Here is an 18517-nt window from a genome sequence, read left to right as displayed (position 1 = left end):
AGGTGCTTGGAAATAGAAAATAAGAAATGACCTTTCTCTGCAGAGGCAGGAAGCCTAGACCAAAAGCTGGGTAATGTGATCCGAGCTACAGTAGCCATATGCAGACTCTGAGGACAAACTGTACCCTTGGATTTGCTTTGGCTTCCCTTGTCTTCTGGCTGGTACACACCAGGTCACCGCAACCCAGATGGGCCCGTAGCACACAGCAGAGAATGTACCTCGATCTCCTCTCCCCTCTCGGCAGGGCCTGCAACATGAGCATCCCTGACTACGTGCAGTGTGCTGAGGACCACCAGACTCGTCCCGTTGTGGTCCAATCCATAGAGATCATCTCAGAGGAGAATTTCTTTTGCATCTATCAGCTACTCACCTCGGTTAGCCATATCAGCCCTTGTGGCTCCCAGTGGACACTCTGTATCCACTACAGGCACCGCTATGTGCCCGAGAATCGGTGGAGCGTCTTCCAGAAACACCCCAAGGTCGTGGGCCTTGTCACCATTACCGAATGTCTCTCTGCCAAGGCCTTCGAGAAGCTCCACATGCAGAGGAGCTGTATGGTGCATCGCTTAATGACTCTCAGCTTTTTGTCTTTGTGCAGCATGGGGAGGTATCCGAGCAGACACGCACCGACGTTGCCTTCAATCTAAGAGTACTGCAGGGTGGTGGAGAAGAGGACCGAGGACTTCACTGAGTCACTCTTCATCTTGCTCAAGTCCAAGTGTCTGGATGGTGGCCCCAAGAATTCTGGGGACAAGATCCCCCTCCCCTGCATCCCGTTTGAGAAGGAGGACTTCATGGGACTGGACACAGACAGCAGGTAAGTTTACCTGGAAGCCAGTCCACCTTGGCTGTGTGCTGGATTGCTTCCCTACATCCAGAAAGGGATCAGCAAGGAAGAAGTCTGTCTTGTAGCCAAGGGGGTAGGGAGGTGCAGCCCGCCGGTTTCCAGACATTTCAAAGTGAATCCGCCTTTATTTCAGAGAGATCCTTTTAGGGTTATTGTGGACACTTACTCCCGCTTTACAGCCAGGAACATGGTGGGACCCCTGGAGTTGCTGTCCAATAAAGTAGCCAAAGCCACATGCTAGGAGCACTGGGGAGGAGGCTGGACTCAGCTGAGATGTACTGTAGGTCAAATGCACATCAGACGCTGAGGCTTGTCTAGTAAAAGTACATAAACTATCTCTCTACTTCCTATATTGATTACATGTCAAAATAATAGTATTTTACATACAGTAGATTAAGTAAGATCTGTTCTTAAAATCACATTCTAGTATTTGTTTTTTGTTTGTTGCTTTGTTTCTTTGTTTCAAATTTTAAACGTGGCAACTGGGAAACTTTCTTTACATGGCTCTCATTTCATTTCTGTTGCGCAGCCTGTCCTGGTACATGCTCATCCCTTTGCTTATAGATGAGATGCTGAGCCCCGAGAGGCAGAACGAGGCGCTGGTTGAGCTGCGGCTGGAGCCGCTGTCACCTGCCTCCCAGGCCCAGCACCTTTTCAGCTCAGGCCGTCTCTTCCTGCCCGACAGCCACCATGCCAAGTTAGGACATCAGAAACACCGCCAGGGACTTCCTAATGAACTCCTTATGCAGGGAAAGGCGTATCACGGTGTATGGGACAGAGCAGGGAAATGTTCATTCCCACTTTGTCCCTGTGATTAAGTCAATGGCCCCACTTTGCCTCGGAAGTACAGATGAGCTCTTCTGGGCTGCCTACCCCCCACCTTCTGCTCTGTTTCCCCGTATATCTATCATGTTTTCCCTCGGGCTGAAGAGGGTGAGATGCCTTTGCCGAGACGTGGTCCCCCTTTGCTGGGGTGAGTGAGGGAAGCTGTGTCCCCCCGGCCTACGGCCTCGGTCCTTGAGTCTGGAGAGGGCTCATGGTGGTCCCACAGGTGGCGGTCAGAAGACCTGGCATGTGCTACCGGGCCCGCTTTGGAGGTGGTGCTCTGTGATTCTTGAACTTACCTAAGATCAGATCCTACTTTCTGGTTGTTGGTAAGTTGGAGGAGAAGATGCTAGGGAATTAATAAAAAGAATGTCTAGACCAGCCCTGTGAGTGAGAAGCACAGGGGACACTAGTCCCACCTGCGAGAGCCCACCTAGCAGGCTCTGGATGAATTTTCTGTTCCTCCCCAGAAATACCTCTATGGCTTAAGGAAGAGGAGAGGCATGTCGTGGCCATGATCTGTACTTGTCCTCACAGGGCCCTGTGATCTACATGCCCGCACTCCCCATCTGCTTCTTGGAGATGAGCTGGCATGTTTAGGAGCCTGGGCACTGCTGAGGGCATAGCTCCCAGCACCGTGCTACACAGAGTCTCGCTCCGTTCACCTCATCTGTCAACTCCTGCTGAGGCCCCAGACATTAGTCAAGTAGGTGCATCAGCGAAACCTAAGCAGGGACCACCTTCTCCCCCTGGACAGACTGGTGAGTGAGCAGTGGAAGCCTGGAGCCCTGCCCCAGCCCCCACGCCAGTGCCACTTCTTTTGTCATAGGAGGCACTGGTGACATTTTTGCTCAACAAATGCTTGTCTCTGAGTCTGCAGACCCACCAGAGAATGCCAGCTTGTTTTTGCCTTTTGAAGTCTGCCCTTGGGACTTGGCGGAGTAGCCGGATGTGTACTTAGCCCACAGTGGTTCAGCACATTAAACCTGCCTCCTTGTGGGTCTGTCTATTCTGGTACCATAAGGGCTCAGCCAGCATCTGAACGTCATTGAGATAACGCGGCCAGTGAGCTCGGGTCAAGCACATTCTCCTCCAGTCACTTTTACTCCATTGTTTCTTTTACTATTCCACAGTCATTAATTTTTTAAACAATGCTTTGGTGCAGGAGCAGAGCCTCATTCTCTCCTGCTACTCTTGGTGGAAGTGAGTAAAACGGTTCAGACTGAAATGCGACAATAATTTGTAGCTCAAAAGCTGCCTAGTCGCTTGTAGGTCGAATTTTGGTTAGGGGAGCTGAACACGTTGTGGTCCCCCGGCAGCGCCGCTCCCCTCAGGCCCCTGCTTTCCCTTGAGCAGGAGGTGAGGTTGGGCCTCACCATCCCCGCGTCCCTGGCCTCACACACTCACATAAATTCTTGTACATGCAGTCAAAATTATTTTTGTTCTTGTGTGATTCTAATTTTCTCTTGTTCCTCTTTTCCTTTTTCTTTACTCCTTTTTCACTTGTACTGCCCAGTGAGCATGTTGTTGCTTCTGAAAATGTGGGCTGTGCACACCCTGCATTGGAAATAGCCAGATTGCCCTCCGTACAGTCTCCATCGCTTTAAAAAGCAACAACTTAACAGCTGTTTTGATCCATCTATTATCTTAGTCATTTTTTATTTTCTAATTTTTTGGAATATTTGCTTTGTTAGCTCATCACCCACTGGTGTTTGATACCTGTTGAAATCCTTGCTTTTGAGGAACATGTTTGGTCCTCCTTTTATTTGATGACAAATGCGCCCTTATTAAATTTGTTTCATTGTTTTGAAGAAGTAAGATGTGAATTGATTTAGTCGGCTGCTCAGGGATTCTTTTCATGGAGTATTTAAACTTGTAAGGTCAAACTCTGCAGCATTTTGCTCGATTCCTGCTTTTACACAAACGTGCTCAGCACGCGGTTCCTGGCTGTCGCTGTGTGACGTGCGTGACGTCGCTTCCTGGCCGGCGGTCACTGGTGAGGATGTGGCCGCCACGGAGGTGACAGCTGCAGGGGACGCTGTTGGAGGAAGAGGTCACCGTTTGGTTCTTTAATTTTTTTTTTTTGCATTCAACTTCCCCGTGCCATTTACTTTACTTTGCCTTCATAAATGGGCAGAATTGGGTCTAAAATCCATGCCACTATTTTTTCCCTTTACGAGGCTGGTTTTTCTGAGTATCAGGACAACATGGCCTTCTCCTAAGTAGCTGGCTTACCTGGATCTGTTGGGCAAAGGGACTGCTAAAAGGGCCGTAGCTTCCTCTCTGCTCCAGCCAGTGGGCATTCAGAGCTGGGTCTGTGGTTTGCCTCAGCAGCCGTGCAGACCTTCCTGCCTCGGCCTTTACTTTTAACCCATGTTGGCAGTAAAGAGCTGAATCCATTTCTGTTGCAGCTGACGCCCACCACGTGGGCCCCCTAACGTGTCGTTAGTTTGTGGTAGTCAGTCCCCAACACCCCAGTCAACAATGAAGGAAGATGATTTGTCCAACCCAGGACCTTGGATTCTCAACCCTACCCTGGTTCATCTCACCTGGTGGAATTGTTTGGCCACCACCATCATGCTGACCATGAGGCCTTGTTTCTCCTTTCATGCTCTGGTCCAAATGTGGACACTTCATTTTTCACTGAATTTGTCTCGCTTGAGACAGGCCAGAATATCTGAATGAGTCCATCACATTCTGGGTGGGGAACAGAACAGAAGTAAGTGTCGCAAGTAGATGGAGTCTAGGCTGTCCGGGTTGGCAAATGCAGGCTGGGATCTGTGATGGCTGGGCTGTACACTGGACACAGGCCTTTCCCATGGCTCCTGAGAGCCCATGAGTTGAAGTGATAACAGCCTTGCGTGGGTTCCCCCATCCTCATCTGCTCATTGGCAAGTGTGTCTGCTAATTAGGAGCTCCCCCAGACCTCGGGCCCTTCAAAGCTCAGACCATGGGAGAACCTTGAGTCCCTTCTCCTGGGCCTCCTGTGTGAGAATCCACTGCCTTCTGAGGTGACCAGCGGCAGGAGATGCCTCCCCATCCAGGGAGCACCCTACGGAGGACTGTTAGTGCACCATGCTGTGAGCTTGTGTGTTTCCGGCCATGGTCCCTACAGAACTACACTTGAGATGGGCTTATTGATGGAGATAACAGGACTGATTCCAGGGCAGGGCCTGGGGGAGGGAACAGTGGAAATTGAATGTGACCTCAGACACCTCGGTGGGTGCTGGGGCTGTTACTAAAATGGGGAGTCTGGGAGATACCTGACAGGAATGGAATTCCAGAGTAAATGGTGGACATGAGGCATTTTTAAGATGCCATTTGTCATCCAAATTAGGACTTCAAAGAGGCACTCGGGTCGATGAGCCTGGGGCTCAGGTGAAGGAGCCGGACTAGAGATACACGTTGGGAGTCGTCATTCTTAGCTGGTGTTCACAGCCTTGCATGTGAATTAGATCATCTCGAGAGCTGCAGACTGAGACTGAGGGGGGCAGGGCTGTGTCTTGGTTGGAGGAAAGCCCAGACCATACAGCTCTGGTGTGTCAGTCAGTGGCGTTTGCCATTTTCAAAGCAATGCCAGTTATCCTTAAGGGGCCAGGGGCTGGGCAGGGCCAGCCAGGAAGAAATCTGAAGGGAGGGTCGTGGCCACGTGTGCGTCTTGGGAAGGTGCAGAGGCTGCAGGGTACGGGAGGGTAGACTCCTCAGAAGCTAGAGTTGCAGTGAGGAGTGGGGAGAAGTTAGTCACAATCACCTGTGAGGGAGGGAGGGAGGCCTAGGGAGCCCCACCTTACCGGACTCGCTTTCCCATGAACAGAAGGCAGTCAGACAGAGGATCTGAGGTGAGAAGGGATGGGCACTGGGAGGGGAGCCAACCTGGAGAATGGTGCTTGCAAAATTCTGGAATAGTCTCCCTGAAAAATAGAGTTAAAAATACCCAGACTCTTAAGAACATTGTTAGTGACTTGGGAGGAGGCAGTTGTTTTTCTGGCCTCCTAAGGGTAAGGCATGTATCCAGGGATACACAGAAGATACGGGCAGTCTGTTCCGGGGGCTTGATCGTTACCGGGGGAACAGTGCAAGTTTAAAAGGGGAGAAGGGCAGCGGAGGGAAACTAGCCAGGCCCCGTGTCAGGTACCAGTCGGCCGCCCTACTTGCGTGTTTCATTCACATCCATGCCTCCCAGGTGGGCGGCGGCAGCCCCCTTTTGGGGATTGGGAAGCCTTCTCAGAGGGGTTAAAGAATTGGTCCATTTAGCGACTAGTAAATGCTGTAGCAGGATTCAAGCAGGGCCTTGTCAGAATTCAAGGGCATGTTCTCTCTACTGTTTCCAGTACTTCCCTGTTATACCTGGAATGGTGAAGTGGGTCAGTTTTGGAGCCTTTCAGAAAAAGTATGATTTAAGCGCCTCTGGACTGTTTCACAAAGCTCAGCATTCTTTGATGGTTCTGAAGCACGCAGTGATTTTCGTCCCAGAGAGGTAACGTCTAACTCCTTTGATGATGACGTGGTTGCAAATGGTGTACAGGTGCAAAACCAGACTTTGCAGCTTCTGAAGGGAAACTCTCCAGTTCTCCCTTGGTCGGCTTTCTTCCACGGGATGTAACTGTGCTGCAGCGTAGGCCTGAGCTTTCCATATGGAGTGAGAGTTTAATATCCGATGTTAGCATAAAACGGTCAGATGAAGAAAATCGAAGTTGACAATTTATTTTTGGGTTTCATTAGTCAAGATATACTATCAGTTAATGGCCCATATAGCAAATGAAATTGAGTACAGGACATTGCATTTCTTACTTTCTATTTAGAGTTCTCTTACAGAATAATGTTGCCTGCTTTGGAACATCAGCTCCACCACTCACGGCACCTATCAGTGTGTTGGTGTGATTGCATTTACAGAGTGAATGTAATCTGGGCTTCCTCAGCCCCAAACACTTCAGTGCAGAATCACGGGCTGTAGACGTCTGTTAGTCACGCAAATACTTCTAAAATTATATGATTCCAGAAAAGAAAGAAGAGAGAGAGAGAGATTGCCTTTATCAAATTTCCTTTCAGTTCTAAATGAAAACTGTTGTTGAGCAGCTCTGGTTTCCTTTGGATAAGAATATATACATTTCTTTGCATGTAACCTGGGTTTTGGGCTAGAACACCAAGTTCTTGCTGTCCACAAGCCACAAAAATAGTAGCCAAATGGCACACGTGTGAAATATTTTATACTTTTTTCTGAGAAAGTATCCTTGAATTTGGGACTTGGGCTGTGATTTCTGCTTTTTGATTCCCCCACCTGTCTTGTAATCTCTCACTCCTTCCCACGTGGTTCCCAAGTGTTCGTGGTCTCAAAGGAGCGGGCAAACACCCAGTTGGTCACCATGTACTGCTGCTATAGATAGAGCCCAGACAAGACTTAAAGGACATTATCAGAGAGAACTTCCTGGAAGAAATGGGCTGTACATTCAGTTGTGAGGACAGAGTAAGAGTCAGCCAAGAGAAGGAGTCAAGAATGTGGCTCAGGTCGCAGGTGCAGCCCGGGCAGAGGCCTGGAGGCTTTTGGCGTGGGGACCCGGGGAGAGTGCCCTGTGCGGTCCAGGGTGGAGGGAGCCCCTGCTGGGGAGGACACTGGAGAGAGTCCGGGGTGTAGGGCTTTGGAAGAAGTTGAGTTTTACTAGAACTGACACAGTAGGCAGTGAAGGGTGTCAACAGAAGTGACCCTCAGGGAAGGTACTTCTGGTTTTGCTTCTGATATACTACAGACAAAAGGGTCGGGACGGGTGAGAGCAGGTATGTCTGTCCCTTTGAGATCCAACCCGTCATTCATTTATTCATAACACGTGCACTTCAGTGAGTCTAGGGGAGAGAGAGTGTAGCCACATAAATAAGCAAAATGTATTTGCTTCTTGAGAGCTTAGCATTGTCAGTTAGCCTAGAATGTTCTAGGAAGAGAGGAACAAATTGTGGAGGTTGGAGGGAGGGAAGGCTTCCTTGGGAAACAGTCAAAATGAACCTGGAGGCAAGTGGGAAGTAGGAGCAGGTCAGGGGGCTCCTGAGGTCACTGGGGACCTATGTACTGAGATGAAGCTGGGCGAGCAGGGTCTGGGGTGGGGCTAGAACTCTACCAGGGAGCCTCTGAACTGTTTGAAGTGGGGTTGATGTAATCAAATTTGTGCTTTGGGAAGGCTGTCGTGGCTTTGTGTGTGTGTGTAGCGGGGAAGAGGTGGAGGGTGCCACCAACTGGGGGATCATTTGAAGACCATTCACAGGCTGGGATATGGGCTTCGGGGCTACTTGGGGACGGCAGGGGCAGTGTGGATGCCGGCTTTTCTTATGGGGGACTTGTTAGCGGGGCTGCCCTAGAGGCACCTTGTGGCTGGAAGAAAACTGATGGAGGCTGCCAGGGGGACATTCCTCTTCTCTCTTTCCATGCCTAGTGTGATTATCTTAGCTCAGCCAACATTTGGAACAAAAGAGCTAATCTCCAGGGTTGCCCAGGCCTTTGTAGAGCTCCTTCGAGTGAGATCTGATAGGATTTAGGTTTGTGTTCAGATCTGGATGTTCACTTAGCTAGAAACGTCCTGTCATTTCGATTTCCATAGGGGTTTTTATTCCTGATAAAGATTGCTTTCTTGGTGAGAGGAAAATTATTACAGCTGTTGTCTTTTTCAAAAAAAATCATATGTTTTAAGAGCTTTAATATTCAAAAGAATAGGAATATATAAAATATTTAAGGAAGTCTTTGGTGTGGTTTCTTTGCTTTCTGAGCTAATGTGGACTTAGAGCCTTTGTATTACTTAATAGCACATCCTTGTCAGTATTTAAAGAGCTGTTAGTGAGCACCCCAGGCCCCACCTCTCAAAGAATCGTTAAAGTTTGCTCTGAAATAGTGAGGTCATAAACGTCTTGTTTTCAGAAATCAAAAGGTTTTAAATACGCACCATAGCTCCATTTATAAAATAATAATAAGTTCAAAATTAAGAAAATGGAGGATAATTGATTTTTTTTTAAAGCCTAAACATAAACTTTCTTGTGCTAATTTTGCAACTGGAAATTTTGAAAAGAAAAATCCTACTGCAATATCATCTACGTGGTATATATATATGAGTTTCACGTTTGAAAAGTAACTGCGCAGTGGTTCTCAAAGTCAGGAGCATTCCAGCTCAAATACTGGCAGTGGTGGCTGCTGGTTTTCAATGGAAGAGCCTAAATTTGCCTTCTTAGCTTTTTTTTTTTTTTTGTACTGAGAAGGTTGAGTAGTGCTTTGCCAGCATGATTTTCGGGCAATTTGAGGGCAGCTGTCGTGTTCCAGCAGTGAGATATTTCCATGCATTTTATTTTCTGGACATCACCAGGGCACATGTGGGGTTTGTGCCTGCAGGCTGGAATGCTGCAGGACTCCCTAATCCATCACCATTATGTCCTGGTGCTGCTCCGGTCAGTGAATGATTTTCTGTGACTTGGAGGTAATGTGGTCTGATGGTGATGATCAGACGTGCAGTTAAATGCTATTAATTGAAATAAGAGTAACCTAGAAACATTGCTCTAACAATACAGGATGAGGGAGGAGGATTGGCTGAGCTGCTTGCAGTGGGATGTCTTCTCAGGTGACTCCCTCACCGTGATTCCTGCCAATATCCGCCCCAGCCCTGCACGGTAGTCCTGCCGAAGCAAGCAAGCACTTTGCTCAGAAACGCACTGAATTTCCTTGCGCCTCTGTTTGTTGGCTTGTTTTTGAAAACACATTTTGCCCTTTGCTTAAATGCCATCCATGCTAGTCACCCCTTACACTCATTCTTCTGGACCTCGTCCATACATAGCTGCTGAATGGATGAACAGAATGTAGTATCTCCATGTAGTGGAACATTATTCACACGTAAGAGTGAATAAAAAAGAAAAAAAAAAGAGGAAAATGAAAAATGCCACCTGTTTTGGGAAGTCCACCCTGACTGTTCAACCCACATTTTTCCCTTTGAAACACAATCACTTATGCTCCACTCTACTCTTTTTGATAGTACTTACCACCTTCTAATAATCTTTAACGTTTCCAAAAAAAATAAAAAATAAAGAGATGCTGATGCCACTTCAAAATATACAAGCCTTGCTAACAGCATGTTAATTGAAAGGAAGCAGACACAAACGGCCAGATATTGTTGATTTCAGTGATCTGAAAAGCCCAGAAAATGCACATGCAGAGGCAGAGAGCAGGTGATGGTTGGAAGGGGCTGGGTGGAGGGGGGTTATGGAGTGAATGCTAGTGATAGGGGGATTCTTTTGGGCTGATGAAGTGTTCTGGAAATAGAAGGTGTTGAGGGCTGCACAACTGTGATTGTGCAGAAGACTGCTGAGCGCTGTGTCTGGGAGTGCCTGTTGTTGGGGCATCTTTATTTTGTTCACATCCTGCAATGTGAAGGGCCATCTTCTGCTGTGGTCATTCTACTCCTGTGAGTGGTGAGGGTCAGGACTTTGTAGAGTCCTGTTTCTTTTCTCCCTCTGGCTGAGTGTAGGCAAAAATATTTAAGCCTGAGAAAGTGCTCCATCTACAGAAATGTCTTTCAGTTTTGCCTGGTGTAAAAATCTTGAGAGCTTTTAACCGTTGAGGCTAGTCTGTGGGGGTAAATAGCCTATGAAGCCTGGGTGAGCCCGGGAAGAGCCGCACTTCCCTCCCAGACACGGGTGGGGATTTCACCCCCTTTCAGGCAGTGAAGGGCCCAGACCCGTGGGCAGACTTGACAATCGTGAATATTTACGTGTATCCGCTGCTTCATCTTGGATATTAATTTCAAGCTGAGTCAGTTTGTGACGGCAGCCTCATCCTACAGCAGGAATTTATAGTATCTGCTCTTTGAGGTGAAGACCTGACAGACTTGATTATTTAACAGTCTGCTTTGAATTGATATCTCAGATTCCTTTGTCAAAAGCAAAACAGCAGAAATACAGACGTCCTTTAATTCCAATGTGGCCTGGAACGGGTTTAGTGTCTGTGCCTCAGTGGCCTTATCTGCGGGTGGGGAAGATGATAACAGTGCTTCCCTCAGAGGAGCTGGTGAGGGGAGAGTGAGAAGCACAAATGGAGGACTTACACGAGATGCTCATAAATGACCGAATTTAGTGCTCTCCGCCTGGTGAGGCCTTAGGGGTAGAGATGTCAGAACAGAGCAGTCCTAGCCGGAGCTCGATACGTGATGGTAGCTGTTATGATCAGTATCACCACTGTGGGTTATCAGGTAGTTTTAAGACTTGGTAATATGATTTCATGAATAATGTTAAAAGACTAGACATCTCAGATCCAGTTTACATAGTCCTCAAGATTTCTTCTGAGAATTGGATGGTTTCTTCCCTATCTTAAATCTGAGATGAGTCTCTAAAAATTTCCGTATTCCTCCATCCTTTTGCTTTAATTCTCTATTTCTTAAAAAACAAAGTTTCTAGATGGAGTTACTGGGGACTGAATTGAGGGCCTCATGCATGCTAAGCACATACTCTCCCAAATGAGGTATAATCTCTTCCCTGATTTTTTTTTTAAATTTACATCTTAATTTTCAGAGGTTAGAGGCCTCTAATTATTTTTCTGGAGACTTGTCCATGAACCTGTAAATCTACAATTAATGGACAAAATTTGGTTTATTAAAAAAAAATCTATAGAATATTCTACAGTCCACCCAAAAGGAAATACTCATGGACTTAAAATGTTTCTCCTTTAAGGTGATTTCTCCTGTTTGGTCGAGCTTAATTTGTTAACAGCCATCCTCATCATCATAATGACCAAACTCGCTGTGAGTGGACGCCTAACTGAGGCTAAAATGCTTTGCTCATATTTTACTTCATAGCAAGTGTTTGATTGTAGGTATCAGTGTCTCCTTTTTTGTAGCTGAGGGATTGAGAGATGGGTCAGCTTGCCCCAAATGACACGCAGCTGGCGGTGGCTAGCTCGATGCTGGAATCCAGGCTGCACAGGATGAATTCTCAATTGCTCCTCTAATCAGCTTCCCGTTGAGTGTTTTCCCGAACTCCTGTGAGCCCATAAATGACCGATTTTAGCTATCTCAGCCTGATGAGGTCTTCAAAGGAGAGACACCAGTGAGAATGAGAGGCAGAGTGGCATAAATTAAAATTGTACATTTTCACAAATGTTTTATTCTCAGGTAATGACTGTAAAGGAAATAGTTTTTTAATTTAGTGCTTTGTGAGAACTAAAAACAAAACATTTAAAATAACTATTGTGCAAGAGAGAAGTGGTCTTTGAAAGTCCAACTGTTGCTAATGATGTTACTTGTTTTTTCTAGTGGTGCTTATTTACTGAAAAATTTCCAAACACTGAATTTGTTTTATGTAGTCTTAGTATGAAAGAAAACTTTGTCAGTGAGTATTGTAAGTAAAATCCTTACTCTTTTCTTTCCTGATGATGAATATCTTAGTTGTTTACATGGCTTAAGTATATTTTGTCATTTGTGAAATTTGAGTAATATGGTTTACCTTGTCTGACTGTGAGAGCTGGACGCCTTGTATACAAAGCACCGTAGAGGTGCTTAATAAAAATGTGCTTTCACAGTGACTGATAGTTTAGAAGTATCAACTCTGAATACTAAAAAGGGTAGCTTATTTCTGATGCATATTCAATATGTGTATATATGATATACATTAATATGGCTTAAAGTAACTAGGATTGTTTTTTTTTAAGTGCAGTATGAAGCTTTAATGAAATCTGTGTCATTCTAGTGAGACAGGGACTACTTAAATTGCCTTAAGCAGACGACCTTGAAGATTATTTACACAGAATGTAAGCTCAGAATTCATGTTGCCGTGTAACCATCCATCAGACATTTAATTTCTCGGGATTCTGACCAGAACCATTAAGTTTAGAAAAATCCACATTGATTATTATCAGGGAATAAGCTTCTCTCTTTTGTGACTAAAGAAAATTTTGATTTTTTTCTGCACTCTTTTCAGGTTTTAAAATTTCAAAATTTTGATTTGACATGTCACTTTTTTAATAGAGAGAATAAAGCTCATGCTGTTTTAATATGTAAATAAATGTTTTTGTATTTCAATACCCTTCTATGATTTCCTGGCTCTTTGAGAAGTATTTTGCAAGATACTTAGATTACCTACTGTTGGAAAAATACAGACGTGACTTTTATGAATATAGGCCTAGTACAGTTCTGTTGGTTTTTACTACAGTGCAAGACATGAGACCTAGGAGAGCTTTGCTGCTGATTGCCAGGAGGACAGATCTCAGGTCTCAGTCTCCCCTCGTGTAAAATGAAGTGGCTGGACTGGATTCTTTCCTCTTCTAAGATGAGCTTCCATGAGCCTATGTCTTTTGTTTATATTTAGGAGTATTAGCAATATCAGATTAAATACTGAATACCCCTCCATCCCCCCGAAGCAAAGTGCAGTATATGCTACATAAGCTTCTAGTTATCTGATTCTCGTTTCTCATCTTACAGTCAATTTTTGTGTTGCATGTTTCCCGGCAACCTGGAAGGTCTTTTTAGCCATAGGTGGCGCTGTTGCAACTTTTTACAGTCTTAATTTTTCTGTTTGTAAAATAAGGCTTAAACAATGTGATTTTATTTTGATTCCTTTGCTTAATGCTTCAGAATAGCACAACGTCCATTATGTCTTTCTACCTGGAAAATTTTTTCTGCTGATATCATAGTTTTATTCTTTTATCTCGCTGTGAACATTTCAGACTTGCTGTGCAAACAATGGCAAAATCGGGCTTTTCTTCTAGTGTTAGAAACCAGTGAGCCGGGATATTATAAAACAGCTAGAAGCTGCCTCTGGAGCACCATAAAGCTGAAAGGTGTGTTGAGTTCCCTGAGTATTGACCCCGCCGCTGTGTGTTAATTGGTGGGAGTTGATTTGGTACATATATGATGGGGTGTAGTTTCTTGACTTGGGTTTGCCTGCACGTGCTGACACTGAACCATGTGATCCTGAGTCAGCTCGTTCTGAGTTTTCCCCTCGTCTGTGAGAAGGGGACACTCATATCTGCTTTGTAGAATTGTGAGAATTAGTAATTATGTAACATGTTTACCACAGTGGGTATGTCAAGAGAGCTCATAAACTTTAGCTGCTGTTTTGTGTGCAGCCATCATTTTATAGTCTTTGGTAATTACAAAGAAACAAGAAAATAAGAAAAGCTGATTTTATGATGAAAGATATTTGAGGACGTTCCATAATTCCTACACCCATAATTTAGCATCAGCAGAGTCAGAACTGTTACACAGTCGCCCTGGACCAACGTTAAGCCACAGAAATTTTTGTTACTTCATATATGTTGGGGCCTAAGGGGAACCAATACTTATACACATGTTGTCTCCAGCAGCCAACTGAGAGATGACACAAAAGAGTAGGCAGGCGATAAATGTCTTCTTTGTTACTGATGAAGCCACGTTCTCCATGAACTTCAGGGCTGTGGATAAATGAGTGTCATGATACTGTGTCCCAGAAGTAGAGACTCACCCTGTCCCAGGTATCTCTGGGCCACAGCAAGCCTTCCCTTGAGAGAATGAGCCCCATCATGCACAGGGCTGTTCTGCAATGGAGCTGAGCATCCAGGGTGCTTCCCTAGGGTAGTCAACACTGGAGGGAAAGGAAGGGTTTCACATGCCCTGCTTGTCTCCCCGGAATCACAACTCAATCTGTTAATGTGAGGAGGGCTAGCTGTGGGCCAGGGGTCAGGGCTGTGAAGGGAGTAGCACTCTGCATGGCCCAGAGGAGTGGGGAGGAGGTATCCCTTCCATCAGTTTAAACAGGTGGTGGGATGGAACAGAAGGGTTCATCCCATGAGTTTATAAAAGGAGAAATAAGAATTTCCTTTGGGTATTAGTCTAGCCAGGAAACACAGAAGATGATTAGGAAGGAGACTTGTAAACCACTGTAATATTAATTTGACATTTGTTGAGCACCCAAAATGTGCTACATTCTTTTCTGAGCGTTTTACAGAAATGAATCCTTCAATCTTCTCAACAAGCGAGTAAGGAAGGTTTGATTGTTATCCCAGTTTCACAGTGTGGAAATTGAGGCACACAGAGGGTAAGTTGACCAAGGTCACAGAACTAGTAAGTGGCAGAGCAAGTATTTTAACCCTGGCTGTATGGTATTGTGGCTCCCAGAATGGGCTTTGGGTGTTTAGATGTATCTGCATCCCTCGATTTCTGTACGTCTGTGCATCAATTAGCCCAGAAAGGACAGGGAAAGGAGAGTTACACAGGTGCTCACAGTCGTGTCTCGGCAACTGTCCACGAAGAGTGCACCGTGATTAGAATTAATTGTTTTCCAGGCAGCAGATCTGTTGGTATAACAGAAATTTAGTCCATTGAATTCATCTAGAAATCCTTCCTGCTCTGCTTCTGTCCACACTTGCCATGTGACTGCCTGCCCGTGTTTGGGCCGTGGAGGAGAACATATACTCATGGTTGAACTCTGATATTGCAGTCTGGTTCATAGTTTCACATCTTCTGTTACATTAATAAGTTAAATTTCTGGTTTTCTTGCATCAGTGTCTCATGAGTTTGGTTAATGTGAAACCAGTCCATGGGAGCCCAGGGGTTATGATGGTATAAATTTTTAGCACGTTGTGGCACTTCTAGCCATGCAGACATGACTGGGGGATGTACGCCTTTCTCACTGATTTCTCCCAACAGCAGGGTCCTCTCACGGATATGAGGCTGGGAGCTCTCTGAGTAGCTCAGTCAGAGGCCAAGTCCACCAATCCGAAAATGATGAAGTACCTGGAAGTGGGTTTAATAAAAGTAAAGGGCTTCCAGGTAGTCCGATGGGCTGTTCAAGAAATTTGGTGAAAAGCTGTCCACTGTCTGTGGTTTAGCTGCTTCTTTGCTATTGAAAAGTCTGGAGTAGATGAAGGGATTTTAAAAAGCAGAAAGGAGTGATTTCAGGTGGTACATCCACACCGGTGAGAAGTGATGGATGACCGCCTGTGTGAGGCACAGACAGAGTCTTACAAACTTCATAAAACAGCTTCAAATGCTCTGCCATCTGAGTGCGCTTCATATGGGGTCCAGTTCATCACTGGTCACGCTGTGAGGGCAAGTAACTGACGATGGCAGAAAGGACACGGAGGCATCAAAAAGGTCTCACTCATGTTCCCTGTTTAAAGAATGTGGCACAGTGTATTATATTTGAGCTGGTTTTTCACTGAACAGTTTTTAGTGTTTTCTGGGACTCCCCAGTGCCCCAAGGTTCCATGCAGCTGGGTGTCCCCTCATTGCAGCTCCGTCAGCGCTTGCCCTGGGCTGATGTGGTGTCACGGGAAGCAGGACGGTCAGCGTCCCCGGCTCCTCTGAGCTCCGTCTCCTCATCTGCAGAGCCTGGTTTCCCATCCGTGTCTACTTAGTAGGGTTGCTGAGAATCACACGTGATGGTTATCAGGTGTGATTTCTGGTTGTCTCTGCGATTGGCAAATAGCCAATAATTGATAGAAACTCTTGTTTTTTTTATTGTAATTGTGTCTCCTAGATTGCAGTGGTTTTTAGTCTGCATTTTTTTATAACTTTACTCATTTTTAAATATGCCCTTATTTTATTTATTTTTTTTTTGAGGTACTGGGGACTGAAGCCAGGACATTGTGCATGCTATGCAGGTGCTCTACAACTGAGTAATACCCACCCTCCTTTTCTGCACTTAAAAATAAATATTGCAATACACAAAATAGCTCTTAAACTCCATCATGGGACCTGGTCTCTGTATAGGCAAATGAACACGTATACTATTTCAATAAGAATAAATGCTGTTGAGACATAAGTTTCTGAATCTGTTAATGTGCTTAAAAACGATCATAGCTAGTGATAAACACGAGACTTAGATCAAGGACTTTTTAGGGTATGTTTTGCCATCATGGGAAATTACATTCTACCGAGAAGGCTAATTGGGTCTCTTTGATATTTGGATGGTTTAGCAGGTGATCAAGGCTTTCCAAAGCTGACAGTTTTGTATTTTAAACTAACTACAAAGTTATCTTCTAGAAGATGGAAATCCTAAGCTTGTGAATTTCCCAGTAATCCAGGGGGTATGTGTCTGTGTCTGTGTCTGTGTGAACGTTTGTGTGTGTGATTTCAGGAATGTAGAAATAAGTTCCATATAGACTTCTGATATCTTTCTCTTCCAGTTCAAGGTTTAAGCATATACTTACACAAATAAATTGATTTTCTTTTGTCATTTGGCATATTGGCGGGAATAAGAGGTTCTCATACTTGTTTCAGAAGGGTTGGGAAGCATGAGCTTAGAAAACGGGAGGAGAAAGAGGCAGGGAGACACTTCACACTTTGTGCAGTATATGAGAAACGGTAGCTTTTCTTTTCTCTTTTCTTCTAAAGCAAACTGGCTCTGAATTGTAACACACTATTACTCAGAATTGCTTTTCTAATCAGATACAAGTGCCTCAGATTTTTCAAGGCAACATGAATGATGAAATGTGTTTTAGCATTTATCTTTAAAAGTAGTTTTATTTCTCAAGTAAAAGACTATAGCCTGTTTCTTCCAGCGTCTCAAGAAATTCTCATTGATCTATGTACATGTTCTATGTGCTTATTTTCTTTTCTTTTTTTTTAAGTGCTTGTTTCATTGTGGTGTGAATCAATGTTTAAAATTTCTGGATTTTGATCTTTAGAAAATGCTGATATATCAGAACTGTTAAAAACCTGATTGTTCTTTGGTCCTTGTTTGGTGGGGCACCCTATTGATTACTCTTGTCTGTTAAAGAGAGAAATTCTTCCTCTAGCCTGCAGATCATTAAGTGTATGGTTTGCAGCATGCCTTTAAATTTCATTGAATGCATTGAACATGATTGTCCAGTGAATTTTGAGTTGACTCATAGTAATGACTTTGCTTTGATTCTGTGGCTTTTGCTCCTCTCCACAAGAGCTTGAATTCTCTGTTGCATTTTGTATACGTGTTCTTCACAGTGGAAGAAATTTTGCATTTTTTACAGAGGTGGTTTTTCCTAACACCTCTGAATGCCTTCTGTAATTGATACAACAAAAATCTGTTATTTCAATGCTTAATTATTTCATAAACTAGTTTTTGGCTTAATCAGAAACAATGACAGAGTGATAATAAAAAATAGGAAAACTTTCCTTCCTTTGAAGAATAGAAATCAGGTGGTCAGGCTCACCCATGCTTTGGGCCTGACACACTTAATCTCATGTCATTGTGTATCATGATTCGGAGATGGAGTTGCTTCAGGTTTATTGATTTTTGTTTTAACATTTGTGTTGAATTCTTTCTCCAGGCTTATGTATCCTGTTGGGTTTGTTGAAACTGTAGAAGGGAAACAAAAGCTTTTTTTGGTTTCCGGAGGCCTGAGTTGCTGATGATAAGGGTTGAGGGTGGGCTGAGGAACAGAGTGACACTCCCTCTGCTCCCAGCTGAAATTGATGAACAATGAAATCAATTAAGTGTATCGGTATTTGACCAATAGAAGTTAGCGAGCCCAAACTGGCTAGTTATGCCCAAAGAAAGTACTGAATTCACCTGCAGAATTAGGTGCTTTACCAAGAAGAAGCAGCTTAGAGCAATCAGAAAAATCAGTCCTATGATGAGATATAAAGTAAATATAATATCTTTTATTTCTGAAACTTTTCTACGTTAAGTTGTGTAGAGCTAAAATTAAGTTTCAAGCACCAGGAGTTAACAGTGTGGGTGGTTCTGTATGATCATTATTCAGGAATGTGCCTAGACTCTGCTAGAGTGGCTGAAGCTGGCAGGAAAAGACCCAGAGCCAGGATTTGTCACCTTAGGGTGTCCTCCATAATGGTTCCATGTGGGAGCCCATGATTGGGTTAACAAATTGTAACAGATCCCAGCCGCCTGTCAAATTTAAGAAGAAAACGTATG

The 18517-nt window shown here is 44.6% G+C and overlaps 1 protein-coding gene across 1 annotated transcript in view; it reads left to right on the top strand.

Annotated features, from left to right (window-relative positions):
- The first annotated feature begins 624 nt into the window (after window positions 1-624).
- Window positions 625-18517, top strand: part of LOC140693507 (uncharacterized) — a 72752-nt gene continuing 54859 nt past the window's right edge. The window contains exon 1 of the mRNA XM_072957325.1: window positions 625-817. The gene's annotated coding sequence lies outside the window, so the exon portion shown is untranslated. The remainder of the gene's footprint in view (window positions 818-18517) is intronic.

The sequence above is a fragment of the Vicugna pacos genome, unplaced genomic scaffold (genome assembly GCF_048564905.1).
Source record: "Vicugna pacos unplaced genomic scaffold, VicPac4 scaffold_19, whole genome shotgun sequence".
NCBI classification, from domain to species: Eukaryota; Metazoa; Chordata; class Mammalia; order Artiodactyla; family Camelidae; genus Vicugna; species Vicugna pacos.
Note: the sequence above shows the minus strand (reverse complement) of the source record. Positions and strands in the feature narration are given on the sequence as shown.